This window comes from Lemur catta, chromosome 23, assembly GCF_020740605.2.
Source record: "Lemur catta isolate mLemCat1 chromosome 23, mLemCat1.pri, whole genome shotgun sequence".
In the NCBI taxonomy this organism is placed as follows: domain Eukaryota; kingdom Metazoa; phylum Chordata; class Mammalia; order Primates; family Lemuridae; genus Lemur; species Lemur catta.
Window position 1 is genome coordinate 30,316,786 of NC_059150.1, and position 17,918 is coordinate 30,334,703.

Genomic DNA, 17,918 nt, shown 5'->3' on the forward strand with positions numbered 1-17,918 from the left:
CATATTGCTAACCCTAACACTAACCCCTAGCCCTAAACCTAACCCTAAACCCTAACCCTAACCTAACACCTAACACCTAACCCTAACACTAACACTAAACCCTATCCGCAAACCCCTAACCCTAACCCTAACACTTAACCCTAAGACTAATCGTTAAACCTCACCCTAACCCTTAACTCTAACCCTAACCCTAACCCTAACCATTAAACCTAACCCTGCCCCTTAACCCTAAGACTAACACCTAACCCTAACCCTAACCCCTAACCCTAACCCTAACCATGAACCCCAAACCTAACTCTAACACCTAACCTTAAAAGTAACCCTTACTGCTAACCCTAACGCTAACCCAAAAACTTGAACCTAACCCTAAAGCCTAACCCTAACCCTTATCCATAACCCTAACCCTTAACCGTAACCCTAGTCCTGACTCTAACACTTTAGCCTACCCCTAAACCAAACCCCTAACCTTAACCCTAAACCTCACCCTTAACCCTAAACCTAACCCTAGACCTTAACCCTAACACTAACCTTTAACCTAACATTAACCCTAACCCTTAAATCTAATCTTAACACTTATCCCTAACTGTAACCCCTAGCACTAACATTAAATACTAACCCTATTCCTAACCCTAACCCTATGCCCTAAACCCAACACTTAACTCCTAACCCTAACACATACCCCAAACCCTAACCCCTAACACCTAACCCTAAAAATAACCCTTAACACCTAATCCCAAACCCCTAACCCTAACCCTAACAATTAACACTCACCCTTACCCTTAACCATAACCCTAACCCTAACACTTAACCCTAAGACTAACCATTAACTCTAACCATAACCCTTAAGCCTAATCCTAACCCTTAACCCTAAACTTAATCCTAACCATTAACCCTAGCCCTAATCATAACACTTAACCCTAAACCTAAACCTAACCGTTAACCGTAACACTAAACCTTAACCCTAACACTTAACACTAATACTATCCCTTAACCCTAACCCTACCCTTTAAACCTAATCCTAATCCTTAACCCTAACCACTAACACTAACCAAAACCCTTAACCCTAACCATTATCACTCACCCTAAACCTTAACATTAACCCTAACCCTATCACTTAACCGTAAGCCTTAACCCTAACCCTAACACCTACCGCCTAAACATAACACCCTAACCCTTAAACTCTAACTGCTAACCCTAACACTAACCCTAACCTCTAACCACAAACCCCTAACCCTAACCATAACCGTAATTCTCACACTTTTTCCATTCTCAGAGTTAAGCAAACCTACAATCCTCCTACGCCATGTGTGAAAGGAGGCTCTGCCACTGTGTCCTGCATGAAACCCACAGGCCCATACCCAGTGTACGATACACGGGGTTCCCAGCAAGAATCCCAGCTCCCTAACCCACCACCCTAGTGCAGCCAGGACACGTGCCCTAAGTATACACAATACCCCTAAACCATAACGCTACCCCTAAGCATAAAACCTAACCCTAAATCTATTGCTCACTGTAACACGTAAACCTAAACCTAACCCTAACTTAATCCTGTAAACATATCTTAATGCATGATTTACCCTGACAACGACCCCTATCCCATAATTCTAACCCTAACTCCTACCCATAAACGTAACAACTAAACACTAACCCTTACCCTAAAGCCTAGTCCTAACCCTAAACCTAACCATAACCCATAACCCTAACCCCTTACACTAACACTAACCTGGAACCCTGATCCTAACCCTAACCCTTAACCCTAACCATAACCCTTAACTCTAACACTAACCCTTACCTGAACTCTTAACCTAAAATTAAACCACATACCCTAACCATATCCCTCAACCCTAAATTTAACCCTAACCGTTACCCTAACCCCATCTCTAACTCTTAACACTAAACCAAACCCTTAATGCCAACCCCCTAACTAACCCTAACACTTAACCTGAACCCTAACAGTTAACCCTCACCCTAACCCTTAACCCTGACTGTAACCCTAACACTTAACCCTAACCCTAACCCTTACACGTAACCCAAGCACTAACCTTTAACCCTAATTATAACCCTTAACCCTAACCCAAAAACTAACCCCTAGTCCTAACCCTTACACTAAATCCTAATCCTAGACCCAACCCTAACACCTAACCTCTAACCCTCGCACTAACCCTAACCCCTAATCCCAAACCCCGACCCCTAACCTTAACCCTAATTGTCACCACTTCTTCCATTCTCAGAGTTAAGCAAGCCTATACTGCAGTCATGCCACGTGTGAGATGAGGCTCTGCCTGAGTCCTGCGTGACAGGCAGGGACCCATGCCCATGGTACGATGGAGTGGGTTCCGTGGGTTTGTAGGCTTGCTAAACTCCAGTTTGGAGGAATTGTGATAGTCATATATAGGGTTGCTTACTTTTACTTATAGAAGCAACTATTTGGGTGTGCTTTCTAGGCTTGCCTTACTCTAGTTTGGATGAAGTGGGTGAGTCCTATATAGGATCGTTAGCATTGAGTTAGAGGGAGTATCTATGGGGGCTGCTTTTTAGGCTTGCTAAACTCTGGTTTGGAAGAAGTTGGAGAGTCATATATAGGAATGATTTCATTCATTCAGAGAAAGCAATTATAGGGAGTTTATTTGTAGGCTTGCTAAGCTCTACTTTGGAGGAAGTCGAGAGTCATATATAGGAATGCTTATATTCACATAAAGCATCTATGGGGTTGGTTTCTAGGATTCCTAAACTCTAGTTTGGAAAAAGGGGAAAGTCATGTATAGGAATTCTTACATTCACTTAGAGAAAGGAAGTATCTGCGGGGATTTGCAGTATTGCTAAAATCTTAGATTGGAAAAATCGCCAGAGTCATATGTAGGAATGTTAACATTCACTTAATGAAAGCAACTATCGGGGGGGGGTTCCAGGTTTGCTATACTCTAGTTTGGATGAAGTGCGACAGTCATATATAGGAAGGCTTACATTCACTCAGAGAAAGCAATTATGGATGGGTGCATCGTAGGCATGCTAAACTCTAGTTTGGAAAAATTTTGAGAGCCATGTAGAGGAAAGCTTACAGTCACATAGAGAAAGCAACTATGGGGGTGGTGTGTAGGCTTGTTAAACTCTAGTTTGGAAGAAGTGCCATAGTCATATATAGAAACGCTTAAATTCATTCAGTGAAAGTAGCTGTTGGGGATTGTTTTCTAGGCTTACTCAACTGTAGTTTGGAAGCAGTACGAGAGTCATATACAGGAAGGTTTACATTCACTCAGAGAAAGCAATTCTGGGGGTGCTTTGTAAGCATACGAAACTAGCTTGTAATGCTTGCAACAGTCATACATAGGAATGCTTAAATTCACTCAGAAAAAGCAACTATGGGAAGGGTGTTTGTAGGCATGCTAATCTCTAATTTGGAAGAAGTTCGAGAGTCACATATACGAAGGCTTATATTCACTCAGAGAAAGCAACTATGGGGGGTGTTATTTTGGCATGCTAAACTCTTGTTTGGAAGAAGTATGAGAGTCATATATAGGAACGCTTACATTCACGCAGAGAAAGCAACTACAGGGTGATGTTAGGTAAGCATGCTAAACTCTAGATTGGGAGATGGACCAGATTCCTATTTAGAAAAAGTAACAGCCACTTAAAAAAAGGAACTGTCGGTGGGTGGTTTGTAGGCCTGAGAAACTCTACTTTGGAAGAAGTGCGAGAGTCATATATGGGAACGCTTACATTCACTCAGAGAAAGCAACGACGGGGTGGTGGTTTGTAAGCACACTAAACTATAGTTTGGAAGAAGTACTAGTCATATATAGTAACGCTTACATTAACGCAGAGAAAGCAACTACGGAGCAGTGTTTGTATGCATGCTAAACTTTAGTTTGGAGAATTTCGAGAGTCATATCTAGGGAAGCCTATGGTGACAGAGAAAGCAACACTCGGGGGGTGGTTTGTAGGCCTGCTAAACTCTATTTTCAATGAAGTGTAAGTGTCATATATGGGAACGCTTGTATTCACTCAGAGAATGTAACAATGGGGTGGTGGTTTGTAGGCATAATGAACAGTAGTTTGGAAGAAGTACGAGAGTCATATATATGAATGCTTACATTCACACAGAGAAAGCAACTACGGGGTGGTGTTAGGTAAGCATGCTAAACTCCACTTTGGGAGAAGATTCAGATTCCTATTTAGGAAAGGTAACATCCACTTAGAAAAAACCAAGTGTCGGTGGGTGGTTTGTAGACCTGCAAAACTCTATGTTGGTTGAAGCATGAATCATATATGGGATCGTGTCCATTCACTCAGACAAAGCAACGATGGGATAGTGGTTTGTGTGCATAGTAAACTCTAGTTTGGAAGATGTACGAGTCATATACAGGAATGCTTACATTCACGCAGAGAAAGCAATTGTGGAGTGTTTTTTTTTTAAGTATGCTAATTGTTATTTTGGAAGAAGCTCAAGAGTAATATATAGGAAAGGTTACAGTCACTTAGAGAATGTAACTCTCAGCGGGTGGTTTGTAGGCCTGCTAAACTCTAGTTTGGAGGAAGTACAAAAGTCATATATGGGAACGCTTGCATTCACTCAGAGAAAGCAATGATGGGGTGGTGGTTTGTAGGCACATTAACCTGTAGTTTGGAAGAAGTACCAGAGTCATATATAGGAATGCTTACATTCACGCAGAGAAAGCAACTATGGGGTAGTGTTTGTATGCATGCTAAACTACAGTTTGGAGGAATTATGAGAGTCATATGTAGGGAAGCTTACAGTGACTTAGAGAAAGGAACTCTTGGGGACTGTTTTGTAGGCCTGCTAATCTCTACTTTCAATGAAGTGTAAGAGTCATATATGGGAACGCTTACATTCACTCAGATAAAGCAATGTTAGAGTGGTGGTTTTTAGGCATACTTAACTGTAGTTTGGACAAAGTAGGAGAATCATATATAGGAACGCTTACATTCACACAGAGAATTCAACTATGGGGTGGTGTTTTGTAGGCATGCTATACTGTAGTTTGGAAGAAGTTCGAGAGTCTTATATAGGAAAGATTACAGTCACCTAGAGAAAGCAAATCTCTGGAGGTGGTTTGTAGGCCTGCTAAACTCTAATTTGGATGAAGTGTGAGAGTCTTATATAGGAAAGATTACAGTCACCTAAAGAAAGCAACTCTCTGGAGGTGGTTTGTAGGCCTGCTAAACTCTAATTTGGATGAAGTGTGAGAGTCGTACATGGGAACGCTTATATTCACTCAGAGAAAGCAATGTCAAGGTGGTGGTTTGTAGGCATACTAAACTCTCGTTTGGATGAAGTGTGAGAGTCATACATGGAAATGCTTACATTCACTCTGAGAAAGCAACTATGGGGTGGTGTTCTGTAGGCATGCAAATCTCTAGTTTGGAAGATATTCGAGAGTAATATATAGGAAAACTTAAGTTACTTAGAGAAAGCAACTCTCGAGGGGTGCTTACTAGGTCTTCTCAATTCTATTTTGGAAAATGTATGAGAGTCCTTTATGGGAATGCTTACATTCATGCAGAGAAAGCAACTATGGGGTGGTGTTTTGTAAGCATGCTAATCCCTAGTTTGGAAGAATTTCAAGAGTAATATATAGGAAAGCTTACAGTCACTTAGAGAAAGCAACTCTCCGGGGGTGGTTTGTAGGCTTGCTAAACTACTTTGGAAGAAGTGTAAGAGTCATATTATGGGAACACTTACATTCACTCAGAGAAAGCAATGATGCGGTGGTGCTTTGTAGGCATCCTAAACTCTAGTTTGGAAGTATGAGTCGTATATAGGAATGCTTACATTCACGCAGATAAAGCAACTTTTTCTGAGTGAATATAAGCGTTGTCATATATGACTCTTACACTTCATTGAAAATGGAGTTTAGCAGGCCTACAAACCACCGCCCGAGAGTTGCTTTCTCTAAGTGACTGTAAGCTTTCCTATATATTACTCTTGAGCTTCTTCCAAACTACAGAGTAGCATGCCTACAATACATCACCCCATAATTGCTTTCTCTGTGTGAATGTAAGCGTTCCTATGTATGACTCCTGTACTTCTTCCAAACTAGAGTTTAGTATGCCTACAAACCACCACCCCATCATTTCTTTCTCTGAGTGAATGTAGGTGTTCCCATATATGACTATAACAATTCTTCCAAACTGGAGTTTAGCAAGCCTACAAACCCACGGACCCCACTCCATCTTACCATGGGCATGGGTCCCTGCCTGTCACGCAGGATCAGACGAGCCTCCTCTCACACATGGCATGGCTGGAGTGTAGGCTTGCTGAACTCTGAGAATGGGAGAAGTGGTGAGAATTAGGGTTAGGGTTAGGGGTCAGGTTTTGGGGTAAGGGGTTAGGGTTAATGTGAGGGTTAGGGGTTAGGTGTTAGGGTTGGGTTTATAGTTAGGGGTTAGTGTTAGTGTTAGGAGTAGGGGTTAGTGTTAGGGTTAGGGTTAAGGGTTAGACTTAGGGTTAAAGGTTAGGGTTAGGGTTACATGTAAGGGTTAGGGTTAGGGTTAAGGGTTAGGGTTACGGTCAGGGTTAAGGGTTAGGGTGAGGGTTTATGGTTAGGGTTACGGTTAAGGGCTAAGGTTAGGGTTAGAGGTTAGTGTTAAGGGTTAGGTTTAGTGTTAAGGGTTAGGTTTAGTGTTAAGGGTTAGTGATAGGGTTAGGGTTAACTGTTACAGTTAGGTTTAGGTTTGAGGGACAGGATTAGGGTTTTTGGTTTAGTTTTAGGGTTAGGGTTAAGTGTTCTGGTAAGGGTTAGTGTTAGAGTTAAGGGTTATGGTTAGGGTTAGGGGTTAGGGTTAGGATCGGGATTCCAGGTTAGTGTTAGGGTAAGGGGTTAGGGTTAGCGTTAGGGGTTAGGGTTAGGTTTAGGGTTAGGTCTAGGCTTTAGGGTAATGGTTAGGGTTTTGGTGTTACGTTTATGGGTAGTAGTTAGGGTTAAAATTATGAAATAGGGGTTGTTGTCAGGGTAACTCATTCATTAAGGTAAGTTTATGGGATTAAATTTAGGGTGAAGGTTAGGTTTACGAGTTATGGTGAGTAATAAATTTTGGGTTAGGTGTTATGTTTCAGGGTAGCATTATGGGTTAGGAGTAGTGTTTATGCTTAGGGCCCAGGTCCTGGCTGTACTAGGGTGGTGGGTTACGGGGCTGGGATTGTTGCCGGGAACCCCCTCTATTGTACGCTGGGTATAGGCCCATGGGTTTCATGCAGGACACAGTGGCAGAGCCTCCTTTCACGCATGGCATGGGAGGATTGTAGGCTTGCTTACCTCTGATAATGGAAGAAGTGTGAGAATTATGGTTATGGTTAGGGTTAGGGGATTGCGGTTAGTGGTTAGGGTTAGTGTTAGGGTTAGAGGTTAGAGGTTAAGGGTTAGGGTTAATGTTATGTTTAGGCGGTAGGTGTTAGGGTTAGGGTTAAGGATCAGGGTTAAGTGATAGGGTTAGCGTTAGCGTTAAGGTTTAGGGTGAGTGTTAACGGTTAGAAATGGGGTTAAGGGTTTGTGTTAGGGTTAGTGGTTAGGGTTAGGTTTAGGCTTTAGGGTCTGTGTTAGGGTTAGGGTTAATGGTTAGGGTTAAGTTTAGGGTTAAGAGTTAGGGTTAGGGTTAGGGTTAAGTTTAGGGTTAAGTGTTAGGGTTAGGGTTAATGGTTAGGGTTAAGGGTTAGGGTTAGGCTTAAGGATTAGGGTTAGGGTTAACTGTTAGTCTTAGGATTAAGTGTTAGTGTTAGGTTTAGGGTTAAGGGTAAGGGTGAGTGTTAACGGCTGGGTTAGGGTTATGGGTTTGGGATTAGGGGTTAGGGTTATTGTTAGGGTTAGGTGTTATGGGTTAGGGTTTGGGGTAAGTGTAAGGGTTAGGAGTTAAGTGTTAGGTTTAGGGCATAGGGTTAGTGTTAGGATTAGGGTTAGGTTTTAGTGTTAGTGTTAAGGGTTAGGGTTAGGGTTAAGGTTTAAGATTAGATTTAATGGTTAAGGTTAACATTAGGTTTAAAGTTTAGTGTTAGGGTTAACATTTACAGTTAGGCTTAGTGTTAAGGGTGAGGTTTAGGGTTAAGGTTAGGGGTTTGGTTTAGGAGTATGTTAAAGTATTAGAGTTAGGACTAGGGTTAGTGTTAAGGGTTAGGGTAAGGGTTAAGGGCTAGGGTTAGAGTTAAGGGTTAGGGTTAGATTTTAAGGTTAGGGTTAAGTTTTCGGTTAGCGTTAGGGTTAATGTTAAGGGTTATTTTTAAGGTTAGGTGTTAGAGTTAGGTTTTGAGTTCATGGTTAGGGTTAGGGTTAAGTGTTAGTGTTAGGGTTAGGGGTTTGCGTTAGGGATAGGGTTAAGGGGCAGGGTTAGGTTTAATGGTTAGCATTAGGGTTAGGATTAGGGTTAAGGGTTAGGCTGAGGTTTAATGGTTAGTTTTAGGGTTAATTGTTAGGGTTAGGGTTAGGGCTTTGTGGATAGTGATTAGTGTTTGTGTGAGGGTTAGGGGTTATTTGTTAGGGTTAGCGTTAGGGTTTAGGTTTAGGCTTAGGGCTAGGGGTTAGTGTTAGCGTTAGGACTAGGCGTTAGAGTTAGGGTTAGGTGTAAGTGTTAGGATTAGGGTTAAGGGTTAGGGTTAGAGTTACGGTTCAGTGTTAGGGTTAGGGTTAAGTGTTAGGGTTAGTGTGAGTGTTAAGGGCTAGGGTGAGTGTTGACGGGTAGGGTTGGGATAAGGTTTACGGTTAGGGTTAGGTGTTAAGTTAAGGTTTAGGATTAGGGTTAAGGGTAACTTTAATATGGTTAAGGGATAGTATTAGGGTTAACTGTTTGTGTTAGGGTTAGGCTTAATAGTTAGGGTTACCATTTTATGGTTTATGATTTATGGTTAAGTGTTAGGTCTAGGGCTTGTGGTTAGGGTTAAGAGTGAGGATTAGGGTTAAGGGTTAGGGTTAGGGTTAAGGGTTAGGTTTAGGGTTAAGGTTAAGGGTTAGTATTAGGGTTAAGTTTTAGTGTTAGGGTTAAAAGTTAGGGTTAGGTTTAACGGTTAGAGTAGGGTTTAGGGTTAAGCAATAGGGTTAGGTTTATGGTTAGGGTTAACAATTAGGGTTAAGTTTAGGGTTAAGTGTTAGGTTTAAGAGTCAGGGCGAAGTTTAACAGTTAGTCTTAGGATTAATTGTTAGGGTTAGGGTTAGAGCTTTGGTGATAGGGGATGAGGTTTGTGTTAAGGGTGGGTGTTAGGGGTTAGTATTTTGGGTTAGTGTTAGGAATAGGGGTTAAGTGTTAGGTTTAGGGGTTAGGGTTAGGTTAGGTTTACAATTAGGTGTTAGTGTTAGAGTTACGGATTAGGGTTAGTGTAAAGGGTTAAGATTATGGTTAAGGGTTAGGTTTAAATGTTAGGGTTAGGGTTAGGGTTAGAATTAGGGTTAGGGCTAGGGCTAGGGTTAGGGTTAGGGCTAGGGCTAGGGCTAGGGCTTGGGTTAGGGCTAAGGTTAGGGTTAGGTCTAGGGGTATGGCTAGGGTTAGTGTTTGGGCTAGGGCTAAGGCTAGGGTTAGGGTTATGGTTAGGGTTAAATCTAGTGTTAGGGTTAGGGTTATGGTTAGGGCTAGGGCTAGTTTTAGGGTTAGTGTTAAGGCTGGGACTAGTGCTAGGGCTACGGCTAGGGTTAGGGTGAGGGTTAAGGCTAGGGTTAGGGTTAGGGTTAGTATTAAGTGTTTTGGTTAGGGCTAGGGTGTAGTGTTAGGGTTAAGGATTAAGAGTTAGAGTTAGGTTTAGACATTAGGGTTAGCATTAGCTTTTAGTGTTAAGTTTTGTGTTTAGAGTTAGTGTTGGGCGTTAGTGTCAGAGGTTAATTTTAGGGTTTGGGGTTAGGGTTAGTGTTAGGGCTTAGATTTAGCAGTTAGTTTAAGGGCGCAGGACCAGTATAATCTATGGTGTAAGGGGTCTGGACATGGTCACCGTGACACCACACCATCATACACTGGGCCTTGGGCATTGACTGTCATGCAGCACTCAGGTGGAGCCTCATCTCAGGCATGGTATGGCTGGATTGTAGGTATGCTTAACTCTGAAAATGGAATAATTGTGAGAAATAGGTTTAGGGGTTAGAAGGTAGGGTTAGTGTTAGGGTTAGGGGTTAGGGATTACATTTAGCATTAGCGTTAGGGTTTAGGGTTTGGGTTAGGGTTAGGGTAAGGTGTTAGGGTTAGTATTAGGTTTTATGGTTAACATTAGGGTTATTTTAGGTGTTATTTTTAGGGTTGGGGTGAGGGATTAGGGTTTCAGATTCAGGTTAAGACATGGGCCCTGTATGATCTATCAGGGTTGGGGAACTGGGAAGATCGCCTGGGCCCCACTCCATTGTACACAGGGCATGGGCCCCAGCCTTTCATGTAGGACACAGGGGCATAGCCTCATCTCATGCATAGCCTGGGTGGATTGTAGGCTTCTTTAACTTTTCAAATTGAAGAAGTCTGAGAATTAGATTTGGGGTTAGGGTAAGGGGTTATGATTAAGGCTAGGGTTAGCTGTTAGGGACTAGGATTAGGTTGAGGGGTTACGGTTGAGGTTAGAATTAGGGTTAGGGTTACTGTTATAGTTAGGGATTAGGACTATGTTTAGTGGTTAGGTTTAGGTTTAGGGTGAGGGGTTAGGGCTAGGGTTAGGGATTAGGGTTAATGTTAGCAGTTGGACTCATGGGTTATGGTTAGGGCTAGGGGTTCAGATTAGTGTTAGGGTCAGGGCTTAGGTTTACTGATTAGTGTTAGTGCAAGGGCCCTATCTAATCTATGGGGCACTAGGGGTGTGGAGCATGGCTGCATCCCCACTTCATTGTACCCTAGGCCTTTAGGCTCTGACTGACTGTCACGCAGGACTCAGGCAGAGCCTCATCTCATGCATGGCATGGTTAGATTGTAGGTTTGCTTAACTCCTAGAATGGAAGAAGTGTGAGCATTAGATTTAGGGTTACAATTAGGGTTAGGGTTTAGGATTAGGTTTAGTGTTAGTGTAAAGGGTTAGGGTTCGGAATATGGTTAGAGTTTGGGGCTAACGTTAGTGTTAGGGCTAGGGTTTAGGGTTATGGGTTAGGGTTAGGGTCTTTGGTTAGGGCTACGGCTAGGTTCATTGTAAGGGGTAGGGTTCAGGTTAGGGTTGTAGTTAGGGTTAGGGTGAGGGTTAGCATTTTAGGGTTAGTGTTAGTGGTTAGGTATCAGGTTTTTGGTTACAGGTTCATGTTAGAGTTAGGGCTTCAGAGTTGGGATTAGTGTTAGGGTTAGGGATGAGGGTTAGAGAGGTTAGCATTAAGCTTAGGGTTAGGTTTAGGGGTTAGGTTTAGCCTTAGGGTTAGAGTTAGGGATTAGAGTTAGGGATTACGGTTAAGGCATGGGCCCTATCTGCTCTAGGCAGGGTCAAGACTGGGAGCATGGCCGGTAACCCACTCCGTTGTTCCCAGGTCAGGGGACCCTGACTCTCATGTGTGACACAGGAGCACAGCATCATCTCACGAATCACATGTGTTGTTTGTAGGCTTGCTTATTTCTGTGAATGGAAGAAGTGTGAGAATTACATTTAGGGTTAGGGTAACAGGTTAAAATTATGGCTAGGGATAGGTTCTGTGGTTAGGGTTTAGAGTTAGTGTTGGCGGTTAGGGTCAGGGGTTAAGTTTAGGGTTAGGGGTTAGGGGTAGTGTTAGGGCTTAGATATAGCAGTTAGTGTAAGGGCAGAGGACCTGCCTAATTTATGGTGACAGGGATGTGGACAGGATCACCGCAACACCACACCATCATACCCTGAGCCTTTGGCCCTGACCCTCATGCATGATTTAGGCAGAATCGATTCTCACGCATGGCATGGCTGGGTTGTAGGCTTGCTTAACTCTGAGAATGGAAGAAGTGTGAGAATTAGGGTTAAGGTTATGGTTAGGGTTCTGGGGTTAGGAGTTAGGGTTAGTGTTAAGGTTAGGGGATAGGGGTTAGGGGTGGGGTTAGTGTTAGGGTTAGGGGTTAGGTGTTAGGTTTAGGGGATAGGGTTAGGGTTAGGTTTAGGGTCAGGGGGTTAGTGTTATGGTTAGGGTTAGGGTTAGGTTTAAGGGTTAGGATTAGGGGTAATGGTTAGGGTTAAGGTTAGATTTAAAGGTTAAGGTTAGGGTTAACGGATACTGTTAGTTTTAGGGTTAAGTGTTATGGATAGGGTTAAGGTTCCTGTTAAGAGTTATGGTTAGGGTTAGATTTTAGTGTTAAGGCTTAGGATTAGGGTTAAGGGTTAGGGTTAGTGTTAGGGTTAAGCGTTAGTATTAGGGTTAAGCCTTAATGTTAGGGCTAGGGTTAAGGATTAGGGTTAGGTTTAACAGTTAGGGTTAGGTTTAAGTTTGTGGGTTAGGGTTAGGGTTAGGGTTAATGGTTAGGGTTAAGCTTAGGGTCAAGTGTTAGGGTTAGGGTTAGGATTAACAGTCTTAGGGTTAAGTTTTAGGTTTATGGGTTTGGGGTTAGGGGTTAGGGTTATTGTTAGGCTTAGGGGTTAGAGGTTAGGCTTTGGGGTTAGTGTTAGGTTTAGGGGTTAGGTGTTAAGTTTACAGGTTAGGGTTAGGGTTACATTTAAGTTTAGGGGTTAGTGTTAGGGGTAGGTGTTAGGGGTAGGTTTAATGGTTAATATTATGATTAAGTGTTAGGGTTGGGGTTAGGTTTAAAGTTTAGTGTTAAGGTTAAAGTTTACCGTTAGGTTTAGGGCTAAGGGTGAGTTTTAGGGTTAAGATTAGAGGTTAGGGTTAGGTGTAGGGTTAATTGTTAGGATCAGGATTAGGGTTAGGCTTAAGGCTTAGGGTGAGTGTTAACGGTTAGGTTTAGGGTTAAGGGTTAGGTTTAGGGTTTAGGGTTAGGGTTAAAGTTTCGAGTTAGCGTTAGGGTTGGCGTTAAGGATTATTTTTAGGGTTAGATATTAGGGTTAGGTTTAAAGTTCATGGTTAGGGTTAGGATTTTGGGTTAGGGTTAGGGTTAGGGCTTAGGGTTAGGGTTAGGGTTTGGGTTAAGGTCAGGGTTAGGTATAATGGTTTGGGTTTAGGGTTAGGGTTAAGGGTTAGAGTCAGGTTTAATGGTTAGTCTTAGGGTTAAGTGTCAGGGTTAGGGTAAGGGATTTGGCATTAGGAGTTAGGGTTAGTGTGAGGGTTAGGGGTTAGGTGTTAGGGTTAGGGTTATGTCTTAGGGTTATGTTTAGGGTTCACGGTTAGTGTTAGGGTTAGGACTAGGGGTTAATTTTAGGGTTAGGAGTTAGAGTTAGGATTAGGGTTAAGAGGTAGTGTTAGGGTTACAGTTAAGTGTAGTGTTAGGTTTAAGGTTTAGGGTTAGGGTCAGTGTTAAGGCTTAGGGTGAGTTTTAACGGTTAGGGTTAAGAGTAAGCTTTAGTGTTAGGGTTAGTGGTTAGGGTTAAGGGTTAGGATTAGGGTTAAGGGTTCAGGTTAGGGTTAGGGTTAAGGGTTAGTATTAGGGTTAAGGGTTTGTGTTAGGGTTAGGGTTAAGGGTTAGGGATAAGGTTAACTGCTATGGCTAGCTTTAGCGTTAAGGGTTAGGGTTAGGGTTTGTGGTTCAGTTTTAGGGTTAGGTTTAAGGTTTCAGCTTAGTCTTAGTGTTAGAGTTAAGTGTTATGTTTAGGGTTAGCGGTTAGGTTTAGGATCAGGTTTCAGGGTTAGTGTTAGGGTAAGAGGTTAGGGTTAGGGTTAGGGTTTAGGGTTATGGTTAGATCTTAGATCTAGGTTTTAGGGTAAGGTTTAGAGTTTAGTTGTTATAATTAGGAGTTAGGGTTAGAATCATGCGATAGGGGTTGTTGTCAGTGTAAGTGTTATGCATTACATTTAGGTTAAGGTGTTAAAGTTAGGGTTACTGTTAGGTTTACATGTTAAGGTGAGCAATAGTGTTAGATTAGGTGATATATTTAGGGTTATGGTTATGGGTTAGGGGTAGTGATTTTGCTTAGGGCATGGGCTCTGTTTACACTGGGGGTGGTTAGGGTGCTGGGATTCTCGCCAGGAACCCACTCCAGCATATCCTGGGTATGAGTCCCTGGGTTTCATGCAGGACACAGTGGCAGAGCATCCTTTCATGCATGGTATGGGAGGATTGTAGGCTTTCTTAACTCTGAGAAAGCAAGAAGTCTGAGAATTATATTTAGGAATAGGATTATGGTTAGGGTCAGGGATTAATGTTAGTGTTCGGGTGAGGGCTTAGGGTTAGTGGTTAGTGGTTAGGGTTAGGGTTAGGGTGCTTGTTTGGTTAGGGTTAGGACTAGAGATGTTGTAAGTGGTAGTGTTAGGCTTAAGGCTGTCATTAGTGTTAGGGTTAGGTTTAGTGTTTTACAGTTAGTGTTATGGTTTAGGTACTACTGTTATGGTTACGGGTTAGGGTTAGATTTAGGGGTTAGAGGTTGGGTTTAGCGTTAGGGTTAGGGTTAGGGTTAGGGTTAGCAATAGGGTTAGGGTTAGGTGTTATGGTTAGAGTTAGAGGTAGCAGTTAAGATTAGGGATTAGGATTGATGCATGGGCCATATCTGCTTTATGCTGGCTCAGGAACAGGGAGCATCACCGGGACGCCACTCCGTTGTATGCAGGGCATGGGACCCTTCCTCTCACTTGGGATAGTGGGACAGAGCCTCATCTCATGCATGGCTTGGGTTGGTTTTAGGCTTCCTTATCTCTGTGAATGGAAGAAGTGTGAGAATTACAGTTCGGATAAGGATAAGGGGTTAGGATTATGGTTAGGGTTAGGGACTAGAAGTAGGTTTAGGGGTTAAGGTTAGGGTTAGGGGTTAGGGTTAAGGTTAGGGTTTAGAGTTAGGTTGGAAGTTAGGGTCCGGGGTTAGGTTTAGGGTTAGGTGTTAGGGTTTGTGTTAAGGCTTAGATTTAGTGGTGACTTTAAGGGCACAGGACCTGTCTATCTATTGTGACAGGGGAGCGGGCAGGGTCGCTGTGACACCACTCCATTGTACCCTGGGCCTAGGGCCCTGACAGTCATGCAGCACTCAGGCAGAGCCTCATCTCACACATGGCATGGCTGGATTGTAGGCTTGCTTAACTCTGAGAATAGAAGAAGTGTGAGAAACAGGGTTACAGTTAGGGTTAGGGATTAGGAGTTAGGGGTTAGGGTTAGTATGAGGGTTAGGGGTTAGGTGTTAGGGTTAGGGTTATCGGTTAGTGTTAGGATTGGGACTAGGCGTTAGCGTAGGGTTAGGTGTAAGGGTTAGGATTAGGGTTAAGAGTTAGGATTAGGGTTACAGTTAAGTGTTATGGTTAGGGTTAAGGTTTAGGGTTAGGGTCATGGTTAATGGTTAGGGTCAGTGTTAACAGTTAGAGTTGGGTAAGCATTAGAGTTAGGGTTTAGGGTTAAGTGTTAGGATTAGGGGTAAGGGTTAATGTTAGGGTTAGGGTTAAAGGTTAGTATTAGTCTTAAGGGTTTGTGTTAGGCTTAGGTTTAAGGGTTAAATTGAGGGTTAACAGTTAAGTTTAGGGTTAACGGTTAGGGTTAGGTTTAGGGTTAAGGGGTAGGGTTAGGGTTTGTGGTTTAGTGTAGGGTTAGGTTTAAGGGTTCAGGTTAGGGTTAGTGTTAGAGTTAAGGGTTATGGTCAGATTAGCGGTTAGGGTTAGGATCAGGGTTCAGGGTTAGTGTAAGAGGATAGGGTTAGGGTTAGGGGTTAGGGTTAGGTTTACGTTTAGGTCTAGGCTTTAGGGTAAGGTTTAGGGTTTAGGTGTTATGTTTATGGGTAGGAGTTAGGGTTAGAGTTATGGGATAGGGGTTGATTTCCGGTCAAGTCTTATGCATTAAGTTTAGTTTACGGGATTAATGTTAGGGTTAGTGTTACATTTATGTGTTACGGTGAGCAATAGCTTTAGGGTTAGGTGTTATGTTTAGGGGTAGGGTTATGGGGTAGGGGTAGTGTTTATACTTAGGGCATGGGCCCTTGCTGCACTAGGGTGGTGTGTGGAGGGGCTGGGATTGTCGCCAGGAACGCACTCTATCATACACTGGATACGGGCCCATGGGTTTCATGCAGGATACAGTGGGAGAGCCTCCTTTCACGGCTGAAATGGGAGGATTGTAAGCTTGCTTAACTCTGAGAATGGAAGAAGTCTGAGAATTATATTTAGGGTTAGGATTATGGTTAGGGTTAGGGATTAACGTTAGTGTTAGGGTGAGGGCTTAGTGTTAGGGGTCAGTGTTAGGGATAGGGTGGTTGTTTGATTAGGGTTAGGGCTAGAGATGTTGTAAGTGGTAGTGTTAGGCTTAGGGTTGTCATTAGGGTTAGGGTTAGGGTTAGTGTTTTACAATCAGTGTTATGGTTTGGGTACTACGGTTATGGTTATGGGTTAGGGTTAGAGTTAGGGATTAGAGGTTTGGTTTAGTGTTAGAGTTAGGGTTAGTGTTAGCAGTAGGGTTAGGTTTAGGTGTTATGGTTAGGGTTAGGGGTAGCGGTTAGGCTTAGGGTTATTGCATATGCCCTATCTGCTCTATGCTGGGTCGGGAACAGGGACATCACCGGGACCCCAATCCATTGTACCCAGGGCATGGGACCCTGACTAACTTGGGATACTGGGGTGGAGCTCATCTCAAGCATGTCTTGTGTTGGTTGTAGGCTTGCTTATCTCTGCGAATGGAAGAAGTGTGAGAATTATATTTAGGATAAGCGTAAGGGATTAAGAATATGGTTAGGGTTAGGGATTAGGAGTAGGTTTAGGTGTTAGGGTTAGGGGTTAGTGTTAAGGTGAGGCTTTAGAGTTAGTGTTGGGGGTTAGAGTCAGGGCTTAGGTTCAGTGTTAGGTGTTATGGCTCATGTTAGGGCTTAGATTTAGTGGTTAGTTTAAGGGCACAAGACCTGTCTATCTATGGTGAGAGGGGGTGGGCACAGTCACTGCGACACCACTCCATTGTGCACTGGGCCTAAGGCCTTGACTGTCATGCAGCCCTCAGGTGGATCCTCATCTCATGCATGGCATGGCTGGATTGCAGGCTTGTCTAACTCTGTGAATGGAAGAAGTGTGAGAATTAGATTCAGGGTTAGGTTTAGGAGTAGGGTTAGGGTTAGGGTTAGGGTTTAGGATTGGGGTTAGAGTTAGGGTCAGGGGTTAAGGTTAGTATTATGTGTTAGTGTTAGCATTAGGGTTATGGATGGGTGCTATGTTTAGGATTAGGGTCAGGATTTAGGGTTATGGGTTTGGGTTAGGACATTGGCCCTATCTGATCTATCAGTCATGGGGAACCGGGAAGATAGCCAGGGACCCACTCCATTGTACACAGGGCATGGGCCCCTGCCTTTCATGTAGGACACAGGGGCAGAGCCTCATCTCATGCATGGCATGGGTGGATTGTAGGCTTCCTTAACTTTTCAAATTGAAGAAGTCTGAAAATTAGATTTGGGGTTAGGGTAAAGGGTTAGGATTAAGGTTAGGGTTAGGTGTTCGGGACTAGGATTAGGTTTAGGGGTTATCGTTAGAGGTTAGAATTAGGGTTAGGGTTACAGTTACGGTCGGAGATGAGAATTATTTTTAGTAGTTAGGTTTAGGTTTAGGGTGAGGTGTTATGGTTAGGGTTAGGGATTAGGGTTACTGTTAGGATTCACGTTCATTGGCTTCGATTAAGGCTAGGAGTTTGTGTTAGTGTTAGCTTAGGTTTAATGATTAGTGTCAGGCCATGGGCCCTGTCTACTCTATGGGGCACTGGGGGTGTGGAGCGTGCATGCACCCCCCCTCCATCATACTATGGGCTTTGGGCTCTGACTGTCATGCAGGACTCACGCAGGGCCTCATCTCACGCATGGCATGGCTAGATTGTAGGCTTGCTTAACTCCTAGAATGGAAGAAGTGTGAGAATTAGATTTAGGGTTAGGATTAGGGTTAGGGTTTATGTTTAGGTTTAGGGTAAAGGGTTAAGGTTAGGAATGTCATTAGGGTTAGGGGCTAACATTAGTGTTAGTG